The 12,258-nt window shown below is 35.1% G+C and overlaps 1 protein-coding gene across 23 annotated transcripts in view; it reads right to left on the bottom strand.

Moving 5' to 3' along the window:
- Positions 1-12,258, bottom strand: part of LOC105475056 (single stranded DNA binding protein 2) — a 331,890-nt gene that overhangs the window by 135,399 nt on the left and 184,233 nt on the right. The gene's annotated exons all lie outside the window — the stretch shown is intronic.

The raw sequence follows: 12,258 nt of genomic DNA, 5'->3' as shown, positions 1-12,258 counted from the left end.
AAATCACTAATATAAAACATTATCAGTAAGTCACAAAACCAAGAACATCTGTATAAACTAATTTTTAAAAATCTGTATCTTTGGAAATAAGGAACATTTATAAATGTTCCTAAATGTGATTTATAATTTATATAACTCATTTTGGTTGTTTTTTATGGAAAGTCATTTTTAGAGACTACTCATAGCCTGTGTAAATTGTGGTTAAATATAAAAATTAAAGAAACCGAATGTGTTCTTAGTGGCATTATCAAAAACATTTCTCCAACTTCTCTGGCAACTTGAGCATTTTCCTGTACATCTTCCAGGATGCCTCATCTTTGCCTGACCCTGCCAAATTGTCTTCACATTCTAATTAGCTTTGTCTTCTATGTTGTCACCCTGGTCTACTATTAGTTGGCTTTATTACTAACACAATAATATATGTTCATTGTACAAAAATCAGAAAACACACAGAACCAGTAAGAAAATAAAAATCAAATATGACAATTGCTGTTAACATTTTATGTAAATCATTTAGATAAAAATGAGATCAATGTACAATCTATATCAGTTTGCAAAGTGATTTTCCCTTAAAAATATATTCTTAGTATCTTCTAGTTTGCTACGTCTCCACATTTTTGGTATTTTTCTCTTTTTCTCAAAACATTTTCCCAAGTTTTTACTGCTTTATTATTCTAGAAAAGAGGTCAGCAAACTTTTTCTGAAAATGAGCAGATAGTAAATGTATTAGGCTTTATAGTCTTATAGTCTCTGCTGAAGCCATTTAGATCTGATATTCTAGTACAAAAGCAGCCACAGACATAAGTCAAGAATGGGCATGGCTAGTTCCAAAGAAAACTTTACTTACAAAAATTGGCAGGAGTTTGCTGGCCCATATTCTAGACAGTTGCTTATAAAGAGATATTGTATATCATAATTACTATCACCCCTGCAGAAAATTTCATGTATTATCTTTATATATTATCTTTATATAGCAACCTTTTCCTGTCAATACAGATTTACCCCAACACACAATATCAAGGGCTATGTTCATTTCCAGTGGTCATTGCAAATGTGAATCTTCAAAAGCAGTTAAAAACTCTCCATGTTTTATGGGTACCAGAAAGACTTCCTCAGCCCAGTCTCTATCTTAGAAACCTATATTTCAATAACAAAGAAAGAAGGATTCTCTTCTTTCTCCCCTATCACCAAGAAAAGTTGAAGTTAAATGAGGTTAACTTGCTAACACAGACAATTTTAGCCCGTTTTGAATCCATGAAAGAGAAATTGATATTGAAGGAGCTGTGATTAGCAGGAAACCTCAAGTTCATATGCATGCACATCCATGCTCTGCTCCTTCCACACTGTGACAATGATAGAGGTCTTTCTCCTCCTAGGGTCCTTTATTTACTTTTACTGTGGATCCTATTCCCTACTGCCTTTTCATGAAATCCTTATTGTTAAATCCAAACATCATTTTCATCCCTTGCCTTGCTTAAAAGGCAGCATGATGTACTAGTTAAGAGCACAAATTCTATTGTCAAATTGCATGAGTTCAAATCCTGATTCTGTTCACTTATTAGCTATGCATTTTCTTGGGCAACTCACTTAACTTCTCTATACCTCATTTTTTCATTATTATATAACAATTCTGCAGGTATCTAGCCCAAAGGATTGTTGTGAAAGTTAAATTAATACATGTAAAACTGCTAGTACCAATACCTAGTCCATAATAAGCTCTACAAAAAGCTGTACATAACTTTTGTGATGACACAGTCTCTGGGTTTTTCTCTTACCTCTGTGATTCATCCTTTCTAATCTCACTTTCATGTGCCTCTTCCTTCATACTCCAGTACTCCTTAATGTGGATAAAAAGAGCCTTTAAGGCCTAGTCTCTATTTAACTCTTGACAATTCTAGGTTGATGTTTGTTTCTTCTGTACTTTAAAGATGTTGTTCCACTGTCTTCTCATTTGCATTACTTTCAACAAAAAGTTTGCTGAAATCTTCATCATTTTTCCTCTATACATAATGTGACTTTTCTACAGGCTGCTTTTCAGATTTCCTCTTTGCCACTGGTTTTGAACAATTTGATTATCACACGCATTGGTGTATTTTTCTTCATGTTTTTGTGCTTGAGTTCTTTGACTATCTTGGATCTCTAAGTTTATAGTTTGCCTTAAATTTGGAAGACTTCTGGCAGTGATTTATGTAAGTATTTTTTCTGTCCTCCTTGTTTCTCTCCTCTACTTTGGGTGATTCTAAGTATATTAGGCTTTTTGAGGATATCCCAGAGCTCACTACTGCTCTACCCTTCTCCTACTTCTTTTAAGTCTTTTTTTCCTCCACTCTGTATTTCATTTTGGACAGTTTCTATTGCTATGTCTTCAAGTTTACTAATCTTTTTTTTTTTTTTTTGAGACGGAGTCTTGCTCTGTCGCCCAGGCTGGGGTGCAGTGGCCGGATCTCAGCTCACTGCAAGCTCCACCTCCCGGGTTTACGCCATTCTCCTGCCTCAGCCTCCTGAGTAGCTGGGACTACAGGCGCCCGCCACCTCGCCCGGCTAGTTTTTTGTATTTTTTAGTAGAGATGGGGTTTCACCGTGTTAGCCAGGATGGTCTCGATCTCCTGACCTCGTGATCCACCCGTCTCGGCCTCCCAAAGTGCTGGGATTACAGGCTTGAGCCACCGCGCCCGGCCAAGTTTACTAATCTTTGCTTCTGCAATGTCTAATCGGCCATTAATCCCATCCAGTGCATTTTCCATCTCTAGATGTTGGATTTGGTTCTTTCTTGATATTCCATATTTCTACCTAACATGTTCCATTTTCCTCTAATTTTTTGAATATATGGAACATTATAACAACTGTTTTAAAATATTTTCTAGTTCTAAAATCTATGCCAGTTACAGATCGGTTTTGGTTCGGTTTTCTCCTCATTATGGATATTTTCCTGCTTCTGTGCATCATCTGGTAATGTCTGATTGAAATCCAGACATTATGAATTTTACTTTGTTGGGTGCTGGATTCATGTTTCTATATATGTTCTTGAGCTTTGTTCTGGGACACAGCCATATTACTTAAAAATTGTTGGAACCTTTTGGATCTTGCTTTTAAGATATCTTAGGTGGGACTCAAGCATAATGGAGTAAGTATTCCATGCAGCAAGGCCCTTCTAAGTATACTATCCAATACCTTGCAAATTACGAGGTTTTGCATTCCTTCTGCCATATACTGTTATAGTACCCTGTGCTTTCCCTAAATAAAAGCACCTCTCATACTTCATTGAAATCAATTATCTGGTTGTTTTCTCAAAATATACCTCTTTCTCCATACTGTTGCTACATGTCTTAGTCAGTCTGGGTGGCTATCACAAATTAACAAAAACTGGGTGGCTTAAACAATAAACATTTGTTTCTGTCAGTTCTGGAGGCTATGATGTCCAAGATCAGGGTGCTGGCAGATATGGCGTCTGGTGAGGGCACACTTCCTGGTTTGCAGATGGCTATCTTCCTATTGTATCCTCATATGACAGAGAACAGAGAGAGATATTTTATATTCCTAACACCTTGTGCAGTCCTGGCACAGTAGGTGCTACTTGAATAAATATGAACATTAATAGACGAATGTCGGCAAAATGTAAAATTGTGCATGTCTAAACCAAAGTTGTGTCATCAATGCCTTAAGATGAACTATGCTTTTACTAACTCACATGACTTGTCTAAACATAGTGGTATTCTTTTATTCTTTAGGAAATCAGAACAACCTGAATGTTTTAATATAAAAGCTTGGTTCAACTTGTATTTTGCTTTCTATTTCTTCTAAAATGTTTTTTACTTTCTTTCTTATCTCTTTGACATAAAGCTCCAGGACAAATTAATGGTCAAAGCAAAAAGATTTATTATGTGGAAGAGTAGTACTATCTATATTTACTACAGTTTATCAGAATAGAACATCTGATCTTTTAAACAGTGTCATGATGCCTAGCAGTAACAGAGGAACATCTAAGAAATATCTTCCTCAGCATGCTTAGAAAGATGTTTTTAAAAATTATTTATAGGCTGGGTGTGGTGGCTCACACCTGTAATCCTAGCACTTTGGGAGGCAAAGGTGGGTGGATCACGAGGTCAAGAGATTGAGACCAGTCTGGTCAACGTGGCAAAATCCCATCTCTACTAAAAATACAAAAATTAGCTGGGTGCGGTGGCTCACGCCTGTCATCACAGCACTTTGGGAAGCCAACCAAGGCAGGAGTATCATGAGGTCAGGAGTTCGAGACCAGCCTGACCAACATGGTGAAACCTGTCTCTACTAAAAATACAAAAAAAATTATCCAGGTGTGGTGGTGCATGCCTGTAATCCCAGCTACTCAGGAGGCTGAGGCAGGAGAATTGCTTGAACCCGGGAAGCGGAGGTTGCAATAAGCCGAGATTGTGCCACTGCACTCCAGCTTGGGTGACAGAGCAAGATTCCATCTCAAAAAAAAAAAAAAAAAAAAAAAAAAAAAGAAAATTAGCTGGGTGGCACATGCCTGTAGTCCCAGCTATCTGGGAGGCTGAGGCAGGAGAATCACTTGAACCCAGGAGGCAGAGGTTGCAGTGAGCCGAGATTGCACCACCGTACTCCAGCCTGGCAACAGAGTGAGACTCTGTCTCAAAAAGGGAAAAAAATTATTTATAATATTATAAGAAACAAATAATAGAAATGAACTGCAAACTAGTAGGTTTCTACCTTAAATTTTGTGAGTTATTGAACTTATAATTAGTTTTCCTTCTTATAAAAATATCACTTAACCACATTTCTAAAACATATCCTTCATTTCAATACAAATGACTATACTAATAATTTGGTCTTGTATATATTTAAGCAATTTTTATTCAATAACAATGTCATTACATAAACCAACCGTCAAAATCTTAAATGCCAAAAAAACTACAAAAACAGTGATTTTGCAAAATATAATCTATTCTGATAGACTATTACATAAGGTATCAGAAGTCTAGTTTTGTCCATAACTAATCTCAAATTATTAAATAAGCTTTTAATTTACTTATTAAGCAAAACTATACTGAATATATAATTTCAATTATTTTGCGATTTCAACATATACAATATAATTTTCACAATCAATAACTGAAAAATACGATTGCTTCCCCAGAAAAATAAACTTTAACATAAACTATATTAAATAACAGAATACAACAGAGTATCAAGTGTGCTATTTACTGTGTGCCACGATTAATTGTATAACACTTCTTATTTGATTAGGAAAAAAAGAGGCTGCTAGATTCTCATGTCATTTCCAATTTTACAAAAAATATTGTGTTCAGATTTCAAGAGTATGGGTAACTTTCACAGGTCTTAAAATATCAAGTCCTTCAAATTAACAATCAGAAGCCTTTTTAAAATTTCACTGCATTGCTCTCTATTTAGACAGGAAGAGTCCTGCGGCTATAAACTCTGTACTGCCAAAGGGTTGCAGGAAAAAAAAGAGAAAAGGTAGTAATAGCTTTAGCTTTCCATGCCAAAACAAGGAAAAATAATCCTTGGAAGAAGAGCAGAATCAGTTTATAGGGAAAGTGGTGTTTTAGCAATGCACATAGCAGAAGTATTATTTCAGACAGACATGGATAGAAAGCCACCTCAGTGCTTATTTTCCCACCTCTACTCTTTCCTACCCCTTATTCTCTTCAGACTCCATCCAGAGAGAAGCAGCTCTGGAATGCCTAAGAATATTCTTAGATTTTGTAAAGGTGCATTTTAACAGATGTAATTATGAAACTATGTTCCATGTCTAAGTAGTTTTCCTTAAGTATTCTAATTCATAACAGTATTTTTTTCCAGCTTTAAGTATAATTGACAATAAAACTTGTATATATTTAAGGTATATATTTAATAACGTGATGTTTTGATATACATACACATTGTGGTGAGAACATTTAAGACCTATTCTCTTAGCAAATTTCAAGAATACAATACAGAATAATTAATTATAGTCATGTTTAAGTATAGGACTATTAAGTACCACTAAAATTGCTATAGAACTCAAGAAAAAAGTGCTCATGTCCTACTGGTGCTGACTTTAACACCATCCTATGATCAAAGGAGTTTCTCCTAGTACCAGAAATCTTTCCTTGTAATTAACGTTTTCAGAAATTAGTTTTCTCATTTACTTGAATAAATAAATATCTAAAAAACTAGAATAAACTATCACAAAAAATAATGTAATCCCCTGATAAATCCTTCCCCAAGAATGTTTCTTTTTTGTTTTATTATGGGAACATCCTATGATACTGAACAAGGAAAATAATAGCCAAAGAGACTGAGAATAGAAAAAGAAAACAATATTTTTGCTAATGGTCCTTTAAAACTTGGAAAACAACAATGAGCTTATCTCTAAAATGTGGCTATTAAGTATCTTAAAAAATTGTGTCTCATTCATGGAAGAGATGGCAACGCAGTGTCTGAAAACATACAGTCTTTTGTATTTATTAATCTTAAAAAATAATTCTATTTAATGACTTCTAATCTAAACCAGTAGCCTCAGGTTATATGTACCACAAACAGATATTGTTTGTTAAAAACAAATAAATAGGTAAGCAGAATTATCAATTAATTCTCTTCTACAAAGTACTAAATGTAGACAAGTATTTTTAAAAAGACAATTTGGGGATTAAGACCAAAAGGAAAAAAAAAGAGCTAGAATCACCTTTGTTTTCAGTGACCCTATATTACTTAGAAGAAATCTTGAGTTGTGGCAATGAAAAAGGAAAGAAATCGATAAAGCCCCACAGAGTAGAAATGCATCAAGATAGCAATTGTATACTGTAAATGCCTCTCATTCATCATAATCTGCTGAAATTAAAGATTCATTTTTAAGGTCTCGAAAACTCACTAAAGCAATGTCACAACTTAAAAAAAAAAATCACACAAAACATGAAGGCAGCCTTAAACATGATTAAAATGCTAAGACCCTTTTTATTTTTTTTTGAGATGGAGCTTCGCTCTTGTCACCCAGGCTGGAGTACAATGGCACGATCTTGGCTCACTGCAACCCCCACCTCCGAGTTCAAGCGATTCTCCTGCCTCAGCCTCCCAAGTAGCTGGGACTATAGGCAAGAGCCACCACACATGGCTAATTTTTTTTTTTTTTTTTTTGTATTTTTAGTAGAGATGCAGTTTCGCCATGTTGGCCAGGCTGGTCTTGAACTTCTGACCTCAAATGATCCACTGGCTTCAGCCTCCCAGAGTGCTGGGATTATAGGCGTGAGCCACCACTCCTGGCCAAGACCTTTTTATATTCATATAACAATAATGACTAAGCAGTGTAAAAAGAAATATAATTCTAGAAAAAGATATTTTCCAATGTTATTACTTATTTTAGTTGCCTACCATAAGTAAGATATACATTCTTTCAAATCCCATTGAGGGAGAGGAATATAAAAATTTCCCATGTGCTATTTTTCATGGAAACATATATCATAACTATGCAAGAGTATTGCACTTTATAAGAGATAATTAAGTTGGTCCTGATGCCAAATTATTGGCACTAAAAACCACCAAACAGAAATCAAAACAAACCATAAGAACAAGCTATACAATGTAAATATGATATAAAAAAGAACCATCTAATCATACGATATGTATATAAGAGCAAACCATGTCCTAAGGAACTCATGAGTATAACAAAATAAAGTGTACTCTTTTTTGAAATCCTAAAGGACATCATTGTCTACATATAAACTCCAAAGAAAGTTCATTAAAAAGCAAACACAATTTAAAAGTTAATTTAACAAGATAGAAAACCAATATTTCCATATATGGGCAATGAATAATTGGATATTCAAATTTTAAAGGTACCATTTAACTATATCACAAAAATCATTAAAATGTTTTGGTGTAGAGCTAACAAAATATGTGCATGAGCTGTGTGCTGAAAATTATAAATCACTAATTAAAGAACTTAATGAAAATTTAAATAAAAGGAGAGATATATAGCTTTCATGAAGGGAAAGACTCAGTATTACTATTTCAATTCTTTCAAACTATCTATAGGCTCAACACAATTCCAATTAATATCTCAACAGGATTGTTTTGTAGAAATCAAACACTGGAAATAGAAAAGAAGTCGAATAGCCAAAATAATTTTGAAAAAGAGCAGCAAAGTTGAAGGTTTCACACTACCTGATTTCAAGATTTACTATAAAGCATAGCAATCAATACAACATGACAGTGGAAAAAGAATAGTTCAATGATACAGAATAGAGAATCCACACATATATGGTGATTTTCAACTAAGATGCAAATACAATCCAAAAGAGAAATGAGAGTCCTTTCAATAAATAGTGCTGGAATTGGATATCCATATGCCAAAATACAAAATAAAACAGGAAAATCCCTAACCCAAACTCTGGACCATATATAAATCTCAAAGCAGACCACATAGAACAAATGTAAAAACAAATTCTAAAGGTTCTAGAGAATACACAAGAAAAAAATATCTGTGATTTGGTTTAGACAAGAACTCCTTCGATACACCACCAAAAGAAAGACATTGATAAATGAAACGTCATCAAAAGTAAAAACTTCTATTCTTTAAAGGACACTGTAACAGTATAGTACGATACTGTAGACAGACATGTAGACTAACGGAACAGAATAGAAAGCCCAGAAATAAGCATATTCAGTCAACTGATCTTCATCAAGAGTGCCAAGAATATACAATAGGGAAAGAAGAGTCTTCTATAAATGGTGCTGAGGAAATGGAAAAAGAATGAAATTAGACCCTTATCTTATGCCATACACAAAAATCAATTCAAAAATGGATTAAAGACTTAAACATAAGACCTGAAACCATAAAACTACTAGAGAAACACAAGGAAAAGCTTCGTGACATTGGTTAGCAATGATTTCACAGACATGACACAAAAAACAGAGGCAACAAAAGCAAAAATAAATAAGACTGTATCAAACTAAAATGCATAGCAAAGGAAGCAATCAGTGAGTGTAAAGGCAACCCATGGAATGGAAGAAAATATTTGCAAACCATATATCTAATATCTAATAATGGGTTTATCCCCAAAATATATAAGGAACCCCTACAACACAATAGCAAAATAAAAACACAAAATGAATGACCCAATTAAAACTTGGGCTAAGAAACTGAATAGACATTTCTCCAAAGAAGATATACAAATGGCCAACAGATATGTGAAAAAAGATACTAGCATCACTAATCAGGAAAATACAAATCAATGCCACAATGAGCTATCACCTCACACTTGTCAGGATGACTTTTATTAAAAAAGCAAAAGTGTTGATGAGGATGGGGAGAAACTGGAACCCTTGCACAACAGAATGGAGAAAGGGAGGGAAGGAAAGTGGAAGAATATGTTTGCCTCGAGAGTGCCTGACTGAAATGACTGGGTGATAAGATGCTGTAAAAGCAGCCAGAACCTAGAGCTGCCTCAGTATCTCACAGTTTTCCAGTTTCAGTTCTGAGTACTTGTAATAAAATTCCTTCTTCTTAAAATGGTATATCACACATTTTCATTGTCTATTCTACCCTTAACCACTTTCAGAAGAACTTTCTCCCAGAATTGTCATCCCTAGGATTAAATATAGCTGATTAGTCCAAAAGAAGTATCTTATCCAAAGCAGCCTACCTATCAGATTATCTCAGGACTGTGAACCAAATTACCCATTCTCATACAGACACTGGCTGATGTTTTAGCTAAAAATTCGTGCAGGGTTAGTCTTGTGGTCAGCATCTTAGGCAAAGTCCCATGCAAAATAAAGTTATGAAGTATCAGAAATCAAGAGAAAACTGCACTAAAGAATGAGTCAGATATTTACAAGCTTTGGTATTCAAAAGCTGTCTCCCAGTTTCCTGCTCCTTCTAACACCAAACATCACCTTACCAGATCATTTCACTTCAAGCAAGTAAGTTCTAAAATCTGCTTGCCAGCTACTGCCAAAGAAGCACAACTTTGTATCTTTACATTTTTGTGTTCCCTGTCCACTTAACATTCAAAAGCAATATCATGACCTTGCAAAGAACCAATTCCTATGCTTCCCAGCCCCACACCATTGAAGTATAGTTTGCAAGAGGATAAAGCATTTATGCATAGTTTTCTGTGTACTTCTTCCTCTCAACATCCCTTTTCATATGTGATGCTTAATAATTCGTTATAATAGAAGCAATTTTATTAAATTCTTCTGCTTCTCCTAGAAATATGTTTCTAAATAAAAAAAAAAAAAAGGGACTGCTTTTCTCAAACAGTCCAATAACGGAGCACAATATCTGAAATGAACTTCTCTTTAAAACATCTAGACAAAGTCACTTAACCAGAAATTAATGCCTATGAATTATCTTGTGATAGTGACTGTTTTAAAGTGGGTTTTAAAAACGTAATTTTAAACATATAGAACATAAAAAAAATTTAAAGCTGTAATAAATTTATTTCCTTACATACTTAAAAATAAAACTATTGGCCTAAAATTTTTAAGATCAAAAGATAAGTTTTCAAAGTTTCCACAAAGATTTTATAAAGTGCCAAAATATATAAATACTATAGGTGTAGTTTTCTAGTATTTTAAAAGTGTTTCCCTATCCCATAATAATATAAATCTATCATTAACCACAAGTTTGTCTGGGTTCCCAAGATCCTATATACATACTTCCATTATAGAATTATCGAGTCGTACTATATTGAGTTTGTCTTGTCATAGATCATAAGCTCATCAAGAAATAACCAACCATATCTTTTATTTTTGGGGTTCTCAAACCTAAAATAATGCTTATTTCAGAGTAGATACTTTAAAAGAAAATGGTAATTGAAAGAAATACACATTTCATTGGAAATATCAGTAAAATGATTAAACAAATTTGGTCTGCTGAACCTTAAATTTATAGCTTCTCACATGTTCACAGAGGAAATGTTTCTAGTCACCATATTTTCTCCTAATCTGGCTAAAATGGAGACCTCAATTTAAAACTCAACTTTCATTCTTAAAAAATATTCAATTCAGAATAATGCTTTCATTTCATCAATCACTTAGTAGAAAGAACTCAAAGGACAAAATATCAGACTCAGGGAAGACGAAGATAAGGAAAATTCCTTGAAGACTTAATAGCAGGGATTTCTGCTTTTGCACCTTCCTTATTCTCTCTTTGCCTGCTGCCATCCATGTAAGATGGGACTTGCTCCTCCTTGCCTTCCACCATGATTGTGAGGCTTCCTTGGCCACGTGTAAATCCAATTAAACCTCTTTCTTTTGTAAACTGCCCAGTCTTTGGTATGTCTTTATCAGCAGCCTGAAAACTAATACAGTAAACTGGTACCAATAGAGTGGGAAGCTACTGAAAAGATATCCAAAATGTGGAAGCGACTTTGGTTGGGAAGAGTTTGGAGGGCTCAGAAAAACACAGGAAAATGTGGAAAAATTTGAAACTTCGTAGTGACTTGCTGAATGGCTTTGACAAAAATGCTTATAGTGATATAAACAATTAAGGTCCAGGCTGAGGTTGTCTCAGATGGAGATGAGGAACTTGTTGTGAACTGGAGCAAAGCTGACTCTTTTTATGTTTTAGCAAAGAGCCTGGCAGCATTTTGCCCTTGCCCTAGAGATTTCTGGAACTTTGAACTTGAGAGAGATGATTTAGTGTATCTGGCAGAAGAAATTTCTAAGCAGCAGAGCATTCAAGAGGTGACTTGGGTGCTGTTAAAAGCATTCAGTTTTAAAAGCATTCAGTTTTAAAGCATAAAAGTTTGGAAAATTTGCAGCCTGACAACACAATAGAAAAGAAAACCCTATTTTCTGAGGAGAAATTCAAGCTGGCTGCAGAAATTTGCATAAGTAACGAGGAGCCAAATATTAATCCCCAAGACAATGGGGAAAATGTCTCCAAGGCATGTCAAAGGTCTTCACAGCAGCCCCTTCCACCATAGGCCCAGAGGCCTAGGAGGAAAAAGTGGTTCCATGGACTGGGCCCAGGGTCCCTGAGCTGTGTGCAGCCTAGGGACTTGTTGCCTGTGTCCCAGCTGCTCCAGCCATGGCTGAAAGGGACTAATGTAGAGCTCAGACCATGGTTTCAGATTATGCAAGCCCCAAGCCTTGGCAGCTTCCATGGTGTTGAGCCTGTGGGTGCACAGAAGTCAACTGAGGTTTGGGAACCTCTGCCTAGATTTCAGAAGATGTATGGAAACTCTTGGATGCCCAGGCAGAAGTTTGCTGCAGGGGCAGGGTTCTCATGGAGAACCTTTGCCAGGGCACTGCAGA

Source organism: Macaca nemestrina, chromosome 6 (assembly GCF_043159975.1).
Source record: "Macaca nemestrina isolate mMacNem1 chromosome 6, mMacNem.hap1, whole genome shotgun sequence".
In the NCBI taxonomy this organism is placed as follows: domain Eukaryota; kingdom Metazoa; phylum Chordata; class Mammalia; order Primates; family Cercopithecidae; genus Macaca; species Macaca nemestrina.
The sequence above is the reverse complement of the archived record's forward strand: the minus strand, read 5'-3'. Positions and strand labels throughout refer to the sequence as shown.